Raw genomic sequence first — 21,464 nt, 5'->3', positions numbered from 1 at the left:
CTGGGTGTGGCTTTCTTGCATGATTACCATGCCTAGGAAAGGAGGTGGAGCCAGGATGCCTACTCCTGACTCAAATTGCTTCCTTTGTCTCCCCCTAGAGTTTTCCTCAGGCATGGCAGGGAGGCGTGGCCAGCTATCACTTCCAGTTCGGTTCCGGGGCTCTTTGAAGCCCAAAAAACATTTCAGGGCTCCTTCACAGTCAAAAGGTTGAAAACAGCTGGTGTAGACTCTGCACTCACAAGTCAACAACTGCATGCAAGAAGGGGGACAAAGTGAGCACACTCATGCTCACCGCTTTCTGTTATGTGTAGAGGGCCTCTGAACAGGCTGCCACAGATACAATACCATAGATAGAAGTAAATGCCTACATACCTGGCTTTTTAATCAAATTAGACAACTGGTGCACTCTTCGGCAGAGTTACAACCTTCTAAATCTGTTAAAGTTTAGAAGGACATAGCTAAGCTTAGGTTTGTGCTGTTAGTTGGTGGTCTTACATACCTGTTCTCAATTTCTCTTGGATGCCTAGCCAAGATTCTCTGAGCGAAGATTTAATTCCGAGTAAGTCCTAGCCGCTTACAAGATGAAGTTGGTTTTTGTTGAATGATTATCTTGCTGATGATATAAGACCCTCCGTCTGCATTTCAGCTAGTTCATAAGCTTTCAATTATATCCCTCCCCCCCGGTGAATAATATAAATCTTTCTGCTGATCAAGTTCAGTGAAAAATGCTTTTTTAAAAAAGGATTTTGCAAACAAGAAAACTCATCACCTCTAGATTACCTTGTGTCATTAGAAATATCAACTGTTTTCATTCATTATTAAGCCCAACCTAAGGATAATTTGTAACAAAGAAGGAGCCAGAAGACAGAAGTGTGGGGAAAGAAAGAAGCTGGAGATGATTTGTTTATATTAGAATATCCTCTCCCTCTCTGTCTTTTATGCATGGGAAAAATAAATATTGCTTTCCCCATTTATCTGCCATGAAGCAGGGACTGGGCTTCCCTGACTTTTAAGCACTTGAACAATGTTAATGAATTCTAAGGGCCATTCTGCACCCAGAAAATATAGTGAGATAATTACCTTTTGCAGAAGTCATATTTTGGGGTTTCAAACGACGTCATCAGCATCCAGCAGCAAACTGGCAGCTATATCCTCCATTTTAAACTGCTAGTTGGGGAATCCACAAAACCAGATTCCGCCAGCTATGTAGCACTAGCAGCCGACAAGCCACAAGCTAAGGAAATGTGTGGAGGCAAAGTAGCGTGATCTCACCTCTAGCGCCCGCCCTTGCAACTGCCTCCCTCTCCCTTCTCCTGGGGATGGGGCTTTTTAGTTGTAGCAAACTGCTTGGAATACGCATTGATTCAAGACAGCAAATCCTCAAACAGCATTTTTATTTCCTATGACAGAGAAATTGTATTATCCTTTGGCACCAGTCAACTCTCATCTAAGTCTGTGCTCTCGACTATCCTAGTGGGAGGCAGGGATGCCCAAAGGTAGCAGGTATGCTACACCTATACCTTTCGGCATCCTGCTCCTTTGCCTGCCAATGCTTCAGGCCCTGGCAAAAAGAAATGAGGGAAGGGAATGGAACTACCCAATTCAAAAGGCAGACATAATAAAACACATCTTAAACGCCATTGAAGCCAAACAAAAAATGCCATCAAAACAAATGAAATCAAGCTAAAATACACACACAGAAACATAAAAACAACAAAACATAGGCCAGGAAGGAGGGACCACTGAGGGAATGCTAGATAGATAGCCTACCTACCAGGATAGGCTTTATATAAATTAAGTAAACAAACAAGCAACTGGTGAGTCTCTCTGGAGCAAGAATTCCAGATGTCCAGTGCCACAACCCAGAAGATCCTGTCCCAGGTTGCCACCCACCTAATATCAGAAGATGTAGGCATCCAAAACATGGCCTCAGAAGATGACTTAATTAGGATCAAAGAGCACCCCCAAATCATGGTCCTGTCCATTCAAGGGGAGTGCAACCAGAATCCAAGACAATTTAAGTTCAGACCTTCTCCTCACCACTGGTAGCACTTCCATCTTGCTGGGATGAAGCTTCAGTTTATTAGCCTCCACGCACTCAAAAAATGACCTAGATGCCATTGAGATTTAGTCAGTTCCAAGTAACTCCTGGGTCTTCATCTGGATGTGATGTCAAAACCTTGTCCCCCCTATTTCTTTCCCCCCACAAAGAGGGTGGCTAAGAGGATGGGGACAGGAGTTCCCCTATCTTCAGTGGGTACCTGGCATCCCCAGTCACATAACACTCATTTTAGGTAACTGCTAAGGAATATTGGGTGGAATATCGTCTTCTTTGGAAGTTTTTAAGCAGAGGCTAGAGAGCCAGCGTCCATCAATCCTGATTCTGCGAATTTAGGAAGATTGTGAGTGGGTGGGCAGAAGGGATTGTGTCAGTGCTTGGCTTTCTTGCATGCCCATAGAAATGCTGATCACCACCTTGGGATTGGGAAGCCAATTTCTTCCAGTCCAGAATGGCCAGAGATTCTGTTGCTGTTGTTTTCGGGGGGGGGGGGAGCATCACTTGGGCTTGAAACTGGGGACACTGTGGCTGGGCAAGTAGTTGTGAGTTCCTGCATTCTGTAGGGGGGTTGTCTTAGATGGCCCTGGAGGTACTTCCAACTCTATGATTTTATGATTTAGAGTTGCCTATCTTTAGTTGAGGCCTGGAGACCTTTCACAATTATAGATCTCCGGTTAGCAGGGATCAGTTGTCCTGGAGGAAATGGCTGCTCTGGATGTAAGACTCCATGGCATTACATCTTTGCTCTCCAGCCTCCCCTCCCCAAACGCCACCATCCCCAGGCCTCCCCCCCACCCCAGAGAGCCAGTTTGGTGTAGTGGTTAGGAGTGCAGACTTCTGATCTGGCATGCTGGGTTCGATTCTGCACTCCCCCACATGCAGCCAGCTGGGTGACCTTGGCCTCGCCACAGCACTGATAAAACTGTTCTGACCGGGCAGTGATATCAGGGCTCTCTCAGCCTCACCTACCCCACAGGGTGTCTGTTATGGGGAGAGGAAAGGGAAGGTGATTGTAAGCCGCTTTGAGCCTCCTTTGGGTAGGGAAAAGCGGCATATAAGAACCAACTCTTCTTCTTCTCTAGAAATTTCCCATCTCCATGTTGACAACCATAAATATGGTTCAAAAAGGCAATTCTCACTGAGCGGCCATTTGCCGATGTATTTAACAAAACAGATTGGGAAATACATTTTAGCTGACATTTTAGGGATGGGGAAGGGTTAAATTAATATGCTTTTTGCTCTCTTCTCCCTTCGCATTGTGTTCCCAGCCACAAAGAAAAGAGCAAGTAAGCCGGCAAGGCCCTGCCACATTTCCCTACTAATCTGATGAGAAGAGAGAGACAAACAGCAAGAGTTCACTTGGCTAATTTTCCAGCTAGCAGCTACAACAACGTTTCTATTAAGAGATATGAAAAGAGACAAAGAGATATAGGAACTATAGATTACCACTGCTGGCCAGAAGATATTCTGTGCTTCAGGAGGCCTGGCTCCTAAGGGGCAATTTTGTGTTTCAATATCCCCCTCCCACCCACACCCCACATCTCTATCTGCACATTTGATTAACACCGAACGAATATAACGGTTTATTTAAAGGGAGGGGGGGAAACGTGGAGAACTGTCCGTTCCATTAGCTGGAACAAAGTGAGACAAAAATGCATTGACCTTGTATTGTCCTCCCCTCTGAGGATGTGTGAAGTGCACAATTGCATTATTCAGCGTACAGAGACAGATTTCTTTTTCTTTCTTTCCGTTCTATTGTGCGTTCTGTATGCATTCTAAAGGAAATGTCTGCAGGATTGGGGCACAAATTCACCAGTAATTTCTTCGGCACAAGCTCGTCTTCAATCGAGGTCTCCTAAATGGTGCTCCTCCATGCAGAAGTAACACAATGTATCGATTTGTTTATCTAAAATCTGGACATAAGGTGAGCGGCTGCACAGAACAAAATTAGGATCGTGAAAATACAGCCAAAACCTATGCCAGAACCTGGCTGCAGATTACGGAGACAATTTGCCATCTAACAATACTGTTGCCCATCTACGAATCCTCAAAAGCCCCTTGGTTAGCCTTTCAGCTTTGGCTGAAAGCCACCAGGAAGGTGGCCTTTCAACACACTTCAAAAATAAAATCAATTTTTATTTATTTTTATTTGCATTTATATACTGCCCTCCCTTGCGACTCAGGGCAGTTTACAAAAAAGGTTAGATTAGTATCAGTGTGCAAGATAAGTTTGGTAACCGTGTAAACAATTTGATCATCAATTTTAACAAACCACCAAAAGAGAGATTTAAGTAAAAACGCACATGATTGAGCTGTGATGGGCTGTCCCCTACGAGGTCAAAGCAGCGGTCTATCTAGTTCATTGACCCCTCTCACATAGTGGCCATCCAGAGAGGTCAAGTGGACTTAGAAATTTCTAGGCAGCCAATGTAATGATCATCAGCTTCAATCTAGCTCTTTTGAACAAAACATGGGGCCTTCTCTCCTCACAGCCCTCATTCCAACCAACAGCTCTTCTCTGACCGTTACGTCCTGAGTAGCAACAGAACATGAAGATCTCTTCGTCCGAAAAAGCCACATGCCATATTCTTCTCCTGGCATCAGCAGAAGAGACTACAAAGAAGGGTTACCTTTCTCAACCACATCCATTGACAAAAAACATTCCTTCCCCATCTTTCTTTACACACAGAGGCACGCACTCGTATATGTGAAGCCCTGTTTCCCATCCAGCCCCTTCAGAGTGCTCGCCTCAGTCAAAGCAACCATGCCTGAAGCAGTTCCTTTCATAACCACAGTTTATCAGGACAGCCCTACCGGAGCTCCTGACATGAGGGAACACATTTCTAGGAAAGGGCGTACACCTGGAATGAACTGGGCCGTCCTGGAAACCGTTCAAGAAAACTTGTTTTCCTCAGATAGCCATGCTTGATTTCACGACCAAGCTCTCTCATCTTTATTTGGATCAGTGCCTGACCAGGAGACCACCAGGACAGCCATATCTACGACCCACAGGGCTTCGCCGGTGGGGCAAACTTGCGGACGTTTCTACCAGCCAGAACGCAAATGGGGTGCTATAGAAAGGGCAGGCAATTCAGAGGCCCTGTGCTGTGTTTGTGGTTTGGAAACTGATATCCTTTGTCACCTTGGGCAAGAAATGTGTTTCTTTTGGCTTCGGTTTCCTTTCAGTTATGGGAGTTAGATAGTAATATCCACCTGAGAGGAGGGATTTAAGGCCAAATTACTCAATGTTTTTAAAATCAGCATAAACATTTCAGAGCGGCTTTGCCCGAAGGGCTGTAGCCAGGTATTTTATGGTGAGGGGCATAAGGGAGGGAGCATAATAAATCTTCTTGAAACCTCAAAAGCTTAATTATAAATTCAATGCACTTTAAGATCAGTATGAATTTTGTCTGATTCAATTTAAGCAGTAAGTGTCCAAGGGCTCATTAAGGCCTGCATTCCAGGGTCCCCACTGACAAACATTACGCTCACAATGGAGAAATTTTTGTAGCCAGGGTTGCCAACCTCCAGGTGATACAAAGGAAGTGACCCAAACAGGAAGTTGAAGAGAACTGACAGACTGGCGACATGATAATGTAAAGAAGAAACATCTTCTTTAGTAGTTCAGCAGTGGAATAGGCTGCCTAAGGAGGTGGTGAGCTCCCCCTCACTGGCAGTCTTCAAGCAAAGGTTGGATACCCACTTTTCTTGGATGCTTTACGATGCTTAGGGCTGATCCTGTGTTGAGCAGGGGGTTGGACTAGATGGCCTGTATGGCCCCTTCCAACTCTTTGATTCTGTGATTCTATGATTCTAAATCCATGAGGCCAAAACATGGACCAATTAAAAGCAAATTTTCACACCTTTCCTTAGTGGGTTAAATACATAATTGCAGATTTTACATGGATCCATGCTGATGGTTTGCAGAGTACCTCTAGATGTAATGTATTGATAATCTCTGAGAAGTAGCAATTAAATTCAGAAAATCTCTTGAAAAGACTGAGAGCCAGCTTGGTGTAGCGGTTAGGAGTGCGGACATCTAATCTGGCAAACCGGGTTGGATTCTGCATTCCCCCACATGCAGCCAGCTGGGTGGCCTTGGGCTCGCCACAACACTGATAAAGCTGTTCTTTTTTTTTCAGGATTTATAAGCTTTGTAGGCCGAGCTGCTAGTACTCTGTGTCTCCCCCCCCTCCCATTCTTATCAAGAGATTTCCTGAATTTAACTACTACTTCTTAGAGACTATAGATACATTCCATCTAGAGGTACTTTGCAAACCATCATTATGGCTCCATGTAAATTTGCAATTATATAATTAAGCTTCTGAGGAAAGGTGTGAAAATGTGCTTTTAACCAGTCCACATTTTGGCGTCGTGTATTAACATGGATTAAGGACCTTTTTTTCTGTACATTAACAAATAGGCAGTCTGTCAGTTCTCTTCAGCCTCCAGGTGGTGCCAGATGATCTTCCGGAATTATAATAAATCTCCAGACTATAGAAAGATCACATCCTCTTAGGGGTGCCAACCTCCAGGTAATGGCTGAATATCTCACACTATTATGATTGATCTCCAGAAGACAGAGAGCAGTTCATCTGGATGTGGAAGATGAACATTATGGCATTGCATCCCATCATATTCCCTCTCCCCAGCAAACTCTGCCCTCTAAATCTCCAGGTATTTCCCAACCTCAACCAGCAGCCTGATTGCCCCCGGAGGAAATGGCTGCTCTGGAGAATGGACTATGACACTATATCTTGCTGGGTTTCCCCCTTCCCCACAAGCCATGCCCTTCCCAAATTTCCAGGAATTTTCCAACCTGGAGTTGGCACCCTCTTTGGAGTTCTCCCAGAATTAAATTGATCTCCAGACTAAAAAGACCCTTTCTCCAGGAGAAAACAGCAGTTTTGGAGGACAGACACTGAGCTCCCTTTCTTCCCCAGCCTCCAGTCTCCTCAGATATTATCCCCAAATCTTGAGGAAATTCTCGAGCCACCCTAATTGCAGCTGGTCACCATAACTGTAGCACTTTCTGACTGAACATTTCACACTTCCCAATGATAAAACCGCAACCTCGCTAGTGGTCCGTAACAATGTTCTCTCCAGCTATGTGGTGGGTATCTGAGAGGCCTAAGAATAGCTGGAGCTTCAATGGTTGGAGTTTAGCTTCAAGAGGGAACTAGATAAACATGGAGCAGAGGTCCATGAGTGGCTATTAACTACAAGGTACAGGGGAAACATTGAGTCTGGGGCAGTGATGCTCTTGGTGTTTGGGGGGGGGGAGCATGATGGGAGGGCTTCTGGAGTTCTGGCCCTGCTGGAGGACCTCCTGATGGCACCTGGTTTCTGACCACTGTGTGACTCATCGTTGTCCCAATCAGATTGGATTGTAGTAGCACAGCCCACCAACAGGGTTGGCAATTCCTGTTTGGGAAAATCCTGAAGATTTGGGAGTGAAGCCGGCGGAAGGTGAAGTTTGGAGACAGGAGGGAGGTCAGTGAGGTGCAATGACATGAAGCCCAGCTTCCAAAGCAGCCAATCCCCACCTCCCAAAGGGGAACTGATCTCTGTTATCAAGAGCTCAGTTAATTCCAGGAGATCTTCATGCTGGCAGAGTTCAAATAGGCCAAGAGGTGCAAAGCACCAGACTGCTTAAAAAAATAAAATAGTTTTCTTCCAAAGAAAAACAACTTCGTATAGAAAGAGAAGAGAGAGAGAAAGAGTTCTGGCTAAGTATCTAACTGTTGTTCTGTCTTCAGTCTGCTGTGGAGGCAAGCAGGGAGGAAATGTGCTCAAAAGATCAGGAAGTCTCCCATAGAGTCAGTCAGGCTGCTGGACATTATTTGAAAAGCATCAGGCAGTTCCTATTCTAACCATGCTAAATACTTATCTCTTCTGGTGCCCTCTGAATCTTGCATATTCCAATGCTCCAGGCCCCACTTAGAAGAAGAAGAAGAAGAAGAAGAAGAAGAAGAAGAAGAAGAAGAAGAAGAAGAAGAAGAAGAAGAAGAAGAAGAGTTGGTTTTTATATGTGGCTTTTCTCTACCCAAAGGAGTCTCAAAGTGGCTTACAGTCGCCTTCCCTTCCTCTCCCCATAACAGGCACCCGGTGAGGGAGGTGAGGCTGAGAGAGCCCGGATATCACTGCTTGGTCAGAACAGCTTTATCAGTGCTGTGGCGAGCCCAAGGTCACTCACCTGGCTGCATGTGGGGGAGGAACAGGGAATCACACCCGGCTTGCCAAATTAGAGGTCCGCACTCGTAACCACTACACCAGGCTTAGCCACTAACATCATGCTAAGGCCAGCTGCCAGTCAAGAAGCACATCAATGCAGTCTGCAGAGTATGTGCACTGGACTGTCTGCTTTTTGGATTTTCTGTGCTATGGATCTACTTCAAGTCACTTGCCCTGCAAGGATTTGTTATAGTACTCCATGGATAGGGCTGCGGACTCTGTGTTGGGAATATTTGAAAGGTTTGGGTGTGAAGACAAAGGAGGGCAGGGTCTGAAGAAGGGAGGGACTGCAGTGGCCTCCTATGCCAAGGTCCCCCCTGCAAAACTGCCATTTCCTTCAAGGGACAGGATCTCTGTCATCAGGAGATCAGTTGTAATACTGGGGGCCTTTACGCACGGGGATCTTTGTTGCAAATTGTTTGCGGAATGAAAAATCACCATTTAAAATAGTGGAATTCGTCGTTATGCATACCTGCTTTTGTAGTGGAATCAGTTGCGTTTTTTAGCGTTTCCCACAGGCTTCCGGTCTCAGCAGAAATCGCTAGAAAGGAAGCGCTATTGCCAAGCTCGTCCCGCCCCTGGCCGTCAAGCAGCCAATGGGCAGCCGTTAGCATGCTCCCAAACAGCCCCTTTCCCTTTAAGAAAGGTTTTTAAAAAAAAACAGACCCATAGCAACGAATCTAGGTAGATTCGTTGCAACGGAGAGACCCATCCAGCTGCCTAATGTGAGCTGTCGTTTGATCGTATGATCGTTGCCACGCTGCCTCGAGTGATAAAAAAAAAATCCCCCCCCTCTCACGGGCCCGATTTTCGGCTGAATTAATGTGTAAAAAATAAAGGGACTTTATTTCAGCAAACGGGCTTTTATGTGGTTAGTGCTTAGTGACTAAAGGTAAAGGACTGAAGCCAGGGAAGCCTCTAAACAGAAAGAGGCTCACTGGTGCGTTTATCCCCGCTCGCTCGGAGAAAAAAAAATGGCGATCGCTTCGCCGGAAGTTTGGAGGACAGGCTCAGGAGGAGGGACTTTGAAGAAACCGCAACAATGGTAACGCACAGGTCTTTATCGCTAGTGTTACAGATTGTTTGCAAGAGTGTAGCGCTTTCCAGAGGGTGAATCCACTTTTTGGGATTCCCCTGAAAGCGCTACAATGAAGCGCTTTTTGCTGATCGGTTTCAGGAGTGTTGCAGATTGTCTACGACGTCGTGCGTTAAGGCAAATCAATAGCGTTTCCAATTAGCAACCATTGTGCGATTTTGAAGCCGTGCAAAAAGCCCCTGGGAAATCTCCAGGTCCCACCTGGCGGTTGCCAAACCTAGCTGAGGATGAAGGCCTTATTTTTTGATGCAGAGTCTTTTAGGCTCATTGTTTGCATCTGTAAACTGGATGGTTTTCCAGTGTGCATTTTTAAATTCCATATTCCTTAAGAGCATTCTGCATACACGTGTGCAATCCATGTGACCGATGCTATAAGTTACAAAGCTCTCATATCTCCCTCCCCTCCATTTTTGAGAGCCAGTTTGGTGTAGTGGTTAGGAATGTGGACTGCTAATCTGGCATGCCAGGTTCAATTCTGCACTCCCCCACATGCAATCAGCTGGGTGACCTTGGGCTCACCACAGCATTGATAAAACTGTTCTGACTGAGCAGTGATATCAGCACTCTCTCAGCCTCACCCACCCCACAGGGTGTCTGGTGTGGGGAGAGGAATGGGAAGTCAACTGTAAGCCGCTTTGAGCCTCCTTCGGGTAGGGAAAAGCGGCATATAAGAACCAACTCTTCTTCTTCTTCTTCTTCTTCTTCTTCTTCTTCTTCTTCTTCTTCTTCTTCTTCTTCTTCTTTAGTTATGGTGCTCTTTTAGTTCTGGCTCGGTGCACGTTTATCTGTGTTGAGCTGCTATGTATGGGTTGTATCACTTGCCCTACTTGTAAGAACCCCTAAGAGCTATGCATCTCATATTGCAGCTGGCTCTGCCCCTTGACCCATCCGGACTCCGCCCCTTGACCCAGGAGCCCCTCCCATGACAGTTTGGGCCCTGGGATAGTCTTTGTCCCTGGCTAGGCTCTGCTACTGGTCATGCCATGACAATCCTACTTTAAGGTAGTCCTGTCCAAACTGTCTCAAATCTGGTGAAATGGAATCCAGCAAATGAGCCAGGCTAGGGAGATATAAACAGGCTAGGGACTGGCCAGGGATTCCAGCTCTTGTGGCAGCAGGCATCATCTGGGCATGGAATTGGGGTCACTGTGGGTGGGCAAGTAGCTGTGAATTTCCTGCATTCTGCAGAGGGTTGGACTAGATGACCCTGGAGGTCCCTTTCAACTCTATGATTCTATGACTGTCTCATAGCTTCTTCAGAGCTGGAGTGAACCTCCGTTAAGCGACTGACCCACTGAACTGTTGGCTGCAACGTCAGAACATGACCCAAACCTACTCCATTTTGCGTCATTGCGGCTCTCTTCTTTGGAAGGGCACAGCCTCAAGAAATCCCCTGTGATTTTCCTGGGAGGCTGTCCTACGGTCTGCAAAGATCTCAGGGTAGGATTTGTAAAGATCTCCTCTCGAAGAGATGCAATATCCAAGCCAGCCAACTGTTTGCTTTTTTCCCAGAAACGAATGCACCACCCAGCCTTCACTCCCTTGAAAAGAAACGCTCCTTGTGGATATTTCATAATGTCGCCCCCAAACTGATTGAGATTGATATTGGGCCTTTCTTATTGCTCGGAGTGCTAGTGATACATCGCACAGTAATCTGGGTTCAGACAAGTTGGCTTATGGAAGGAAAACCTTTTTCTCTCCCCCCCCCCCCCCCAATTCTTGTCTGCATTCCAGAATTCGAAAGGGGAAAAAACAGAGGCTGGGATGTGAGCCAGACTTGAAGAGTACCGAAGCCGTCTGTCAGCAAACCCTCAGGTAACAATATCATAATTTATAAATTCTACCAACAATAGACAAGCAATTAAAGACAAAAGTTTCCCTTCCTCGTCCCTATTGTCGGCCAAAAAGATCTCAAAAGCTCAAGTGAATATATTTGTGTTTCCCAATTTTTAAAAAAAAAAAATTAAAAGAGGGAGTGAGGAGAGAGGAAAGGACTTCATTTTTGCTCCTGTTGTAACTTGCAGCTCTCTGGCTTTCCATTTTTTGTGAGCTGACAGCAAGCTGGACTCGCTGACAGGCCTCGTCACGTGGCCTGAAGTGACTATCACGTCCAACCAGTTTTCAACAGGAAAGCACCAATGGGATAAAGGATTAATGGGATAAACAAAGAACGCGCACATCTCCAGGTGTTTTTTTTCCTCTTTACATCATCATCCTGATTGACAAAGTAGCCAACCAATCAACACAGAGGGAAAACAAAAAGGACATCAAGGCCAAGTCCTGCCCCAATGTTGCCTCATACAACCCAGATATTCAAAGGTTAACTGAGAGCCAACGTGGTGTAGTGTTCATAGCAGCGGTCTCCAATCTGGAGAGCCAGGCTTGATTCCCCACTCCTCTACATGCAGCCAGCTGAGTGAACTTGGCCTAGTCACAATTCTGTTAGAGTTGTTCTGACAGAGCAGTCCTTCCAGAACTCTCTCAGCACCAATTACCTGATAGGGTTCTGTTGTGGAGAGAGAAAGGGTGGGCAATTATAAACCACTTTGGGACTCTTTGGATAGTGAAAGCAGGCTATAAAACCCAACTCTTCTTCTTCTGCCTCTGGGGATGATGGTTCCATTCAGTCACCTACCATAGAGTTTTTGCTCCAATACCAGAGCTTCCCTACATTTGTGGCAATGTTATGATGTCACTTCCAGTGAGTGCTGAAGGTGATGTCATGAGAAATGTCAGAGTAGGCCCCCATTTGCTGCTAGTAGGTCCCCTCCCTGTTCCCACCCACTGGTGGTTGCCAGGGCATACCTGGAAATCCCATTTGGGAAAGAAGAAGGAATCAGAGAATGAAATTAGTATTTAAGAAGAAGTATGAACATCCTGAATGTCGAGTCATGTTGTAGAAAGTAGATTCATGTAATCCAGCCCTATATTTATTTGTCTATATATTTATTTATTGTTTGATTTATAACCACCACTTTCCACAAGCGGACACTGAGTGGTTTAAATATTCGTAGATCAATTTTAAAAACATCCTAAAAATTAAAACTAATAACCTAGACACCCCCCCCCCACACACACACACACACACCTACATGCATTCTAGGCTGCAAGGTTGGCTATAGGCCAGGAACATATGTTCAGTGGAAGGTAAAAAAGGGGGGGGGACCTAAGAGTCGAGGCAGGAGGCCCACATGGTGTTGTTTTTTCTTCAGTGTTCCCTAAAATTTCCCAACTTCTCTATCAGAAAACTTCAGAGCAGCAAATGGAGAGGGGAGGGTGGCTGCTAATCTTTCCCCCTCCATACAGGGCTGTCTCTGGTTCCTCACCGATAGGATACGAGATTAAAAGTGGCAAATCCACTTTTGTGATTACCCTCATCCGGAGACAAATCTGGGCAAACCATGAGCCAGCCTTTGGGCAGCCTCAAGATATAGGCAACATCATGTGGAGGAGGCTCTAAAACTCATCAGCGACCAGAGGCTGTCCAGTAGCAGAATCCTCATGTAGAAACGGTCTAAGCATTTCCTTATCAGAATTACTTTTGAAATGTTATACTAGCGGAGGAAGCGATCTCGCAGAGATTACTAAGGGCCTGGTCACATGTTATGATTTCTCACCATTTGTTTCTGGGTTCCTCACACTGGCTGTCACTCCAGTGTCATCTGCAAGTTCCTCACAAGGAATTCCAATGGTAAGTAAGTGGACCTTCCTGTTCAAAAAACGAATCAGGTGCCTCACTGGCATGCGATGTCCCCAGTGGAGGAGAAGGACGTCAGAATATCCAACTCTGCAGCCAATTCATCCTTCTAGTTCATTTTTTTCCATCATCAAACTATAGCTTTTGTGCAAATTGAAACCAATCGATCAATGATTCCAATTTAATTATTTTCTATAAATAGTCTCTCCATTTAATTGCAGGCACCCATTGTAACCTTAAACCTTGTCTATACACTAGGGTTGCTAGACCCCCCCCCCCATAGAGGTTGGGGTTCCTTGCTGCAGACTCCACCAGCCTGCTGCTGATCAGCTTACTCTGAAAAAGAGAGCGGCCCAGCTAACATGCCACAACATGTGGCTATCATGACCTGGAAGTGATGTCATCACATCGAGGTGATGCTCTGGTATTTGGGCAACAACTCTATGGTAGAAGCCAGACCATCATTGAATTTTTTCCCAAATACTGGAGCATTGCCCTGATGTGATGACTTCATGTCTTATCACAATGTTGCTGCACATTGGCAGGGTCTCCCTCTTGCTCCTGGTGAGTCTCGCCCATCCCCCATTAGTTGCTAGGAGGGCCAATCCTGGCAATCCTAGCCTACACTCTGCCTATATAAATTGCTTTGGAGTCAGTGCCCCCAATTTTGGATTACTAAATATATAAATAATTTTACATGGATGACATGGACGCATGGGGAATGGCTGTGACTCAGTGGCTCAGGACTTCTGCTTGGCTTGCAGAAGGCAGCCAGTTTAATCTCCGATGTCTCCAATTGAAAAGGACCAGGCAGTAGGTGATGTGAACAGCCCTGGAGAATATGACATCAGGGCCATGGCTCAGTGGCAGAGCTTGTGCTTGGCATGCAGAAGGTCCCTGGTTCAATCCCTGGCATCTCCAGTTAAAGAGGCCAAGCAGCAGCAGGCAATGTGAGTCCCTGGACAATCTGTCCCAGTCTGTGTAGGCAGTCCTGACTTGGACGGACCAGCGATCTGACTCCGGATCAGGCCGTTTGACGCATTCACAGTCCCTCCCACACATTTAATCCGGGGGATGATGTGAGTTTGTGTTTTTTTTTTGAAAGAACTCAAGTGAACAATTCCAGCAATATTTAAAATCTATTAAAAAAACAACAACAACAACCAGAAACTTCCCGCAGCATACCACAGGGTAAATTAACGCTGTGATGTAGATGAATGTGCTCATTGAAACCGAGCAGATTTTGATCAAATAGAGCGCCTTGGCGTGAGCCAGCCCCCAAGAGAAAAGGGTCCCCAGCGATGAAATAAATAGAGCCCTCAGAAGCTGTTTGTTCCTAGTGCACAAATCCTTTATTCCTTCCTCCTCTCGCGGTCCGGAGCCGGAGCGGCTGCGCACAACCCAGCCGGATGACTCGAAATCCCCTAGGCTGCCCTGAAACTGCAAAGTGCCGGTATCCCAATAATGCAGTTCCTTGGTATAAATGTACCAACCTCCCGCTAAGAAAATTAGCCCTTTAATCATTGGAATCCAAATAAAGCACAGTGATATCCTGAAGGCACCGAAGTTCTGCGCTTTTGAAAGCGCGGGACATTTTCGCAAACACAGTTAGAGGCGCGGGACTGTCAGCGCGAGTTCTTCTATTTAATTTTCTGTAATTAAGGAACAATCCAGGTGGAGGCTTATTTGTGGAGGGTTCCTTGTTGGAAATCAAAGGAATTTGCCTTTCGCTGCTTGCATTGTGAGGCATAACATTGTGAGGGCAGGGCGGGGGAGGGAGGTACAAAGAAAGGAATAATATAATTTCGCGTTTCTGTTGTATTTCTGTCGGTCAGGTGCTCAGAGCGGCTCAAATAGACTGCACTGGGTCTAATGGATGATGAACATTCCCCCTCCAGATTCCTTATAGAGCTAGTCCTCAGGGTCTGGAGACCTTTGGGAATAGAAGGGGATGGAGCATTGGGGAGGGGGGGGATGAGAGTAATTGCCCCCTTTCTGTGCAGCTCTTGTTCAGGAAGAGCTCGTGGGAGAGCAGAGAAGGTTATTCCTGCCTTTTTGCCTTTGCATTTCAGAATCTACCTCTTCTCTGAAGCAACGGTGGTGGTGGTGGTGGTGGTGGTGGTGGTGGTGGTGTGCCAGCAGGATTTTCTGTGGAGGGCAAAAGAAAGAGAGTTCTGTTCTGTGAACTCATTCTGCTCACAGCTTCTTGCAGTCTTTCCTGGTTTTTTTTTACTGTTGAGAACCTCTAAAACAGGGGTAGTCAAACTGCAGCCCTCCAGATGTCCATGGACTACAATTCTCATGAGCCCCTGCTGCAGTTTGACTACCCCTGCTCTAAAACATTACTCATGCTTTGAGAAACCCCAGAAATGGCACGATCATGCAGAATATGGTTGGGAAGCAGAGCTCGACACGCCCACCCAGGGCCCCTTCCCTCCTCACCCTCCTCCTGGCCCATCATTGACCATGGGGGGGGGGGTTGACATGATTGTATAGGGTCGTATCAACCGATAAATGTTTAACCTATTTTAATAATAGATAAAGATTAATTAACTCCCACCTATTTGGGAAACCTGTCCAGGGCGGTCAAGGGATCCTGGGGTTTACTGAAACCCTGGTTGAGAAAGCCTGGTTTATTGCGTCCAACCCATTCCCTCAGAAGGCCAAAACCACCTGTCCCGACTTATTGCCAATGTGGAGCTGTAGGTCACAGTCAGCAACCCCAGGTAGAAACTGGAGGATAGGGGGTATCACACTGGCATGGAACATTTGAGTCAAAGGGATCACTCTAGCATTTTGGAAACATCTTAGGTGGGTGGGCTAAGCATCCCTAGGGTCAGGGAAGAACTTCTTGTGAAGGCCATCTATTGAATTTTCAGAATGAGATGAGGTGAGGTTGGAACTGGACAGTTCTTGACTCCAAGTGGTTTGAGTATCCCCATGTTATTTATGGTGGGACTAAAGGTTCTATATAGTTGCTGTGGGTCCATCAGGCCCAGGGCTATTTCTTTCCTGCAGGATTTGTAGAAGAAGAAGAGTTGGTTTTTTATACCCTGCTTTTCACTCAAAGCAGCTTACAATTGCCTTCCCTTCCTCTCCCCACAATAGACAGCCTGTGAGGTAGGTGGGGCTGAGAGAGCTCTGACAGGTCTGTGAGAAAAACTCTGACAGGATTATGACTAGCTCCAGGTCACCCAACTGTCTGCATGTGGAGGAGTAAGGAATCAACTCAGCTCACCAGCTTAGAGGTCACTGCTCTTAACCACTACATCATAGAATCATAGAGTTGGAAGGGACCTCCAGGGTCATCCAGTCACAACTATCTGCCCATCCACAGTGATCCCAATTATATGTCCAGATGATGCCCCCCACCAAAAAAAACAAACAAACCAGAATCCCCGGTCAGTCTGGTCTGGTCAGATCATCTAGCAGTGTCTCTTTTCTGCGCAAACTGAAGAAGCCAACATTGTAATCCACCCTGAGTCCTTTTTGAGAAAAGGCAGAATATAAAAGACAAAATCTAAATAAAATAAAGAAGAGTTGGTTTATATACCCTGCTTTTCACTGCCTGAAGGAATGTCAAAGCGAGTCACAATCGCCTTCCCTTCCTCTCCTCACAACAGATATACCCTGTGAGGTAGTGGAGACTGGGAGAGCTCTGAGAGAACTGTGAATGGCCTAAGGTGGAGAAGTGGGGGGCTCATGCCCAGTTCTCCAGATTTGAGTCCACCACTCTCTAACCACCATGCCAAACTGGCCAAAGCCTAAAATCTGCTTAGTACCAAGTCAATGAAAGAAAGGTGTTCAACTTCAAACAAATAGAAGCATCTCAAGTTCTCACTCTGCAATGATTTACAGGACATCCGGGGCTGAGCTCCAGCCTCTCAGACTTGCAGTGTATGCTTGGATTTCCCTCCAATAACCTGAGTCAAATGTCTCCCTCAGTCCTACTTAGAATGTGCTGACCAAGGTCATAAATTACCCATGCAAAAATTAGCTGTGAAAGGGAATAGGTTTGCAAGTCCTTAAGTGACCCCCAACCTCTCCCAAACTCCTCCTAAGAGATCCTCCAGGCAAATAATCTCCGCATCACCCGCCCTACATTGCACCCCGATTGCAAGTACCGTTCTGGAGGGAGTCTTCATGGCCCTGATAGATTGATAGGAAACCCATAAAACAGCCATTGTCTTTTCTTGATAGGTCCCTCACAAGATGGGCCTGATAATGGATTGCATCACAGGCTACCACCCCTGGCGGTTTGCTTCAAGAGCAGAGATTGGACTTCCTCAGAGTAATGCTCAAGGACTTGAACTTTATTTCTGTCTTGCAGCTCAGATGAATGACTCCCGGAACTGGTCTCTTCGGGGCATGAATGGAAGGGGGGGGGGGGATGGAGAGCAAGTTAGCTCCCTCACTACTTTTTGCCTCTGTCACTTCCTCTGTTTTGACTTTGAGGAACATTTGGGGGGGAGTTGCCTTTGAAAGGGAGGCATTACTGTGCATATGTTTGTGTTATCTCCCCACCGCACAATAATTGCCCGTCCGGAATGCAAATCGAGCTAAACATATTTGGGAGCATTTCTAAGCACATCTACTCGGGAGTAAGACTTGTTTTACAAAGTGGGCTTTATTTCCAGGAAAACTGTGCATAGGATTGCAGCTTTATAGTTATAACTATTCTATAACTGAGGATGATTTTGAATTTTTCGCCCCTGATCTTTTATCCCATCTTGATTTAGTTGCTTTCATTGTTTCAGCTTGGTTTAGTCATTAGGAGTGCAGTCTTCTTGCAAGCTGGATTTGAGTATAAGTTACAAAGCTCTCATATCTCCCTCCCCTCCATTTTTGAGAGCCAGTTTGGCGTAGTGGTTAGGAGTGCGGACTTCTAATCTGGCATGCCAGGTTCGATTCTGCACTCTCCCACATGCAACCAGCTGGGTGAGCTTGGGCTCCCCACAGCACTGATAAAACTGTTCTGACTGAGCAATGATATCAGGGCTCTCTCAGCCTCACCCACCTCACAGGGTGTCTGTTGTGGGGAGAGGAAAAGGAAGGTGAATGTAAGCTGCTCTGAGCCTCCTTCGAGTAGGGGAAAGCGGCATATAAGAACCAACTCTTCTTCTTCTTCTTCTTCTCCTCCTTTTCCTCCTGAGCTCAGTGTTCTTCTCCAGGTCGCTGCCCTCTTCCTACACTTGATTTTTGCCCCATCTTGGCTGAAATCCAAGCTCCATTCTGAGAATTGTTATGATTCTAACTTCCCAAATCAGAGCCCGTATGCCCACACCATCCACATACACATTGGGGTTTAGTTAAACTTCTTCCGCGGCTTGTCATCGAAAACAAAAATAAAAGAATTGAACCGAGGGGTGGGAATGCTAATTAGCCCCTGTCACCATTCCCGCTGCTGATGAAAGAATTCACAGTATGCAAATCAGGTGCCGGCTCCCCTCCCGTGTCAGGCCTTGCCGCTGCTGATAGAAATTGACAATCCCCGGGTTAAAAGGCAAAAGATGATCTCTCCCCTCTCTCTCCGAAGATACTGTCGTCTCCTCGCTCGGCCCAGCCCAAGGTGTACGTGTTAATAAATGAAATTAGAAAGGCAAGCAGATTTCTCTTTATGAATCGTATGCTCTTTGCTCCGCGGCCTTGTTTCCGGTTTTGAGCAGAAGGAGGAGGAGAGAGAGGGGGATTAGCAGCTTTAAAATGCGCATACTGCTTGTACGGATGAATGTCTCTTAAAATGCGTTCTAAAAAATAAAAAGGCAAGGGGGAGAGGAACACTTTACTTATTGACAACACAACCCCTCTGGCTAATGTAAATTTGAATGGGAGAATGGGAAAGCAGTGGTTGTTACTTTGAGGCTCCTTATGTGAACGATCAAGCCATGCGTTTTCTTTTTATGCAGCGTGCTACTAGTGGCAAAGCAATAACAATCCTATGCTGTTGGTGGAGAGCATTCATCTGCCGCTCAGTACGTCTTAAGGGGATAATGTATCCATTAACATTTAACGCAGTTTTATTTTAAAGGTATAAAATGGTGTAAAATGTAAAAGATGATGAGGATGATCCCCAAATGTATATGATATTGCACAGAGATTAATAAGCATAAGTGACAGGTCCCTGCCCCAAGATTACAATCTGAAATGTTACACAGAAGGAGTTTGGGTAAGGTGACCAGATTTTAACATGGGTAAAGCGGGTCAACATTGATCGGGGGGGGGGGGGTTCTTGATTAAAAATTTGGTCTATATGGATAATTTCAACATAAGTACAATTTGCCAGGTACCCCCAGATGTCCCTCCAAAAGTGGGACAATCTGGTCACCTGAAGTTTGGAGGACATGAACTCATAGTGACTTGGGAGCCTTTAGCGTAGACATACCATGCATTCTAGTGAATTTATAACAACCTTATAAAGCTGATGAGTACTGGATGGGAGACTGCCAAAGAATATCAGTAATGTGACATTGAGGCAGGCAATGGCAAGCCACTTTCAAACACCTTGTAAACCCTATGGGATTACCCTGAGGCAGCTGCATTGGTTGCTGGTTGCAGCTCAGATCAAATTCAAGGTTCTGGTTTTGACCTTTAAGGTCCTTCGTGGTCTGGGACACACATATCTGAAGGACCACCTGTCATCATATGACCCCCAGGGCTTTACGCTCTTTGGGTACCAACTTGTCGGTCATGCCCAGCCCCCAGGAAGTTCGCCTGGCCTCGAAAAGGGCCAGGGCCTTTTCAGCCCTGGCCCCAGCCTGGTGGAATGATCTCCTGGAAGAGCTGCAGGCCCTGCAGGATTTGTCAGCATTCCGCAAGACCTGTAAGACGGAGCTCTTCCGCCAGACCTATGGTTGAGGCTGGAGCATGGATTACGGGCCCCCCTGGAAGTTACTACAACTTTATTTGCAGATCATCACACTGGTTGTTACTGGCACAGGTAAATTTTCTGATGCACTTCAGTGCATCTGTTCCATTGGGAAGAGGGATGAGAATTTTTGTATTCATCAAATCATGTTAATGAAAGGGGGTTTTAATGGGATATATTTTTCATGTAGGGTTTTTAATGATGTGACCCACCATGAGATGGCTTGGCATGGGTGGTGGGATATTATTTTTTACATACATACATACATACATACATACATACATACATACATACATACATACATATATATATATATATATATATATATATATGAAGAAGAGTTGGTTCTTATATGCCGCTTTTCTGTATCCGAAGGAGGCTCAAAGCCTTCCCTTTCCTCTCCCCACAACGGACACCCTGTGAGGTGGGTGAGGCTGAGAGAGCCCTGATATCACTGCTCGGTCAGAATAGTGACTGGCCTAAGGTCTGACCCATCGCGACCCCATGGACAATGATCCTCCAGGCCTTCCTGTCCTCTACCATTCCCCGGAGTCCATTTAAGTTTGCACCGACTGCTTCAGTGACTCCATCCAGCCACCTCGTTCTCTGTCGTCCCCTTCTTCTTTTGCCCTCAATCTCTCCCAGCATTAGGCTCTTCTCCAGGGAGTCCTTCCTTCTCATGAGGTGGCCAAAGTATTTGAGTTTCATCTTCAGGATCTGGCCTTCTAAGGAGCAGTCAGGGCTGATCTCCTCTAGGACTGACCCATTTGTTCGCCTTGCAGTCCAAGGGACTCGCAAGAGTCTTCTCCAGCAAAAGAGTTCAAAAGCCTCAATTCTTTGACGCTCGGCCTTCCTTATGGTCCAACTTTCACAGCCATTCATTGCAACTGGGAAGACCATAGCCTTGTTGGCAGGGTGATATCTCTGCTTTTTAGGATGTGTCTAGATTTGCCATAGCTTATATATAAGGAGAGGAACTTAGGCTGCATCCCTGGGATGCTTTTCTGAAAATAAGTAAGCCATTAAATAATATGGAATTTACTCCGTGTAGATCTCCTTAGGGTCACTCCTGAAAACCTATTGACTTAGGTTATTTATTCAGTTGATTTTGATTCGAGATTTGAATTTCATGAGAATAAATAAAGAGAAATGCTGGATTAACTTCCTGTCTTTTAACCACTATATCATGCTAGCTCTCTGATGGAGTAGCCAGATGGTCAGGGAACAGAGTGACTCTAGATTTTTTGAAATTCCAGGATATGTGTTCAAAATCACAGAATTTCTCATAGTTATTGTCCAGGAGTGGTTGTTCATAACATTATGTAACCCCAACATAAGTAGTAGCTATCTTAGAACCAATCAATGATCAACCTGGTCTATCATTCTGGCTCCTACAGAAATCATTTACGTGCTACAGAGAAACACACAAGTAGATCCTGTATATCAGTTGTCCCCAACCCCCAGTTCGGAGACCGGTATCAGTCCGTGGATCAGTCGGTACCGGGCTGCGGCT

General features: G+C 45.9%; 1 long non-coding RNA gene across 1 annotated transcript in view; it reads right to left on the bottom strand.

Annotated features, from left to right (window-relative positions):
• Window positions 1–19,517, bottom strand: part of LOC143830728 (uncharacterized) — a 95,189-nt gene extending 75,672 nt beyond the window's left edge. Inside the window, exon 1 of the long non-coding RNA XR_013228586.1 lies at window positions 19,496–19,517. This is a non-coding gene — a long non-coding RNA (uncharacterized LOC143830728). The remainder of the gene's footprint in view (window positions 1–19,495) is intronic.
• Between the last annotated feature and the right edge of the window lie 1,947 nt (window positions 19,518–21,464).

The sequence above is a fragment of the Paroedura picta genome, chromosome 2 (assembly GCF_049243985.1).
Source record: "Paroedura picta isolate Pp20150507F chromosome 2, Ppicta_v3.0, whole genome shotgun sequence".
NCBI classification, from domain to species: domain Eukaryota; kingdom Metazoa; phylum Chordata; class Lepidosauria; order Squamata; family Gekkonidae; genus Paroedura; species Paroedura picta.
This window is presented reverse-complemented; position numbering and strand designations above follow the sequence as displayed.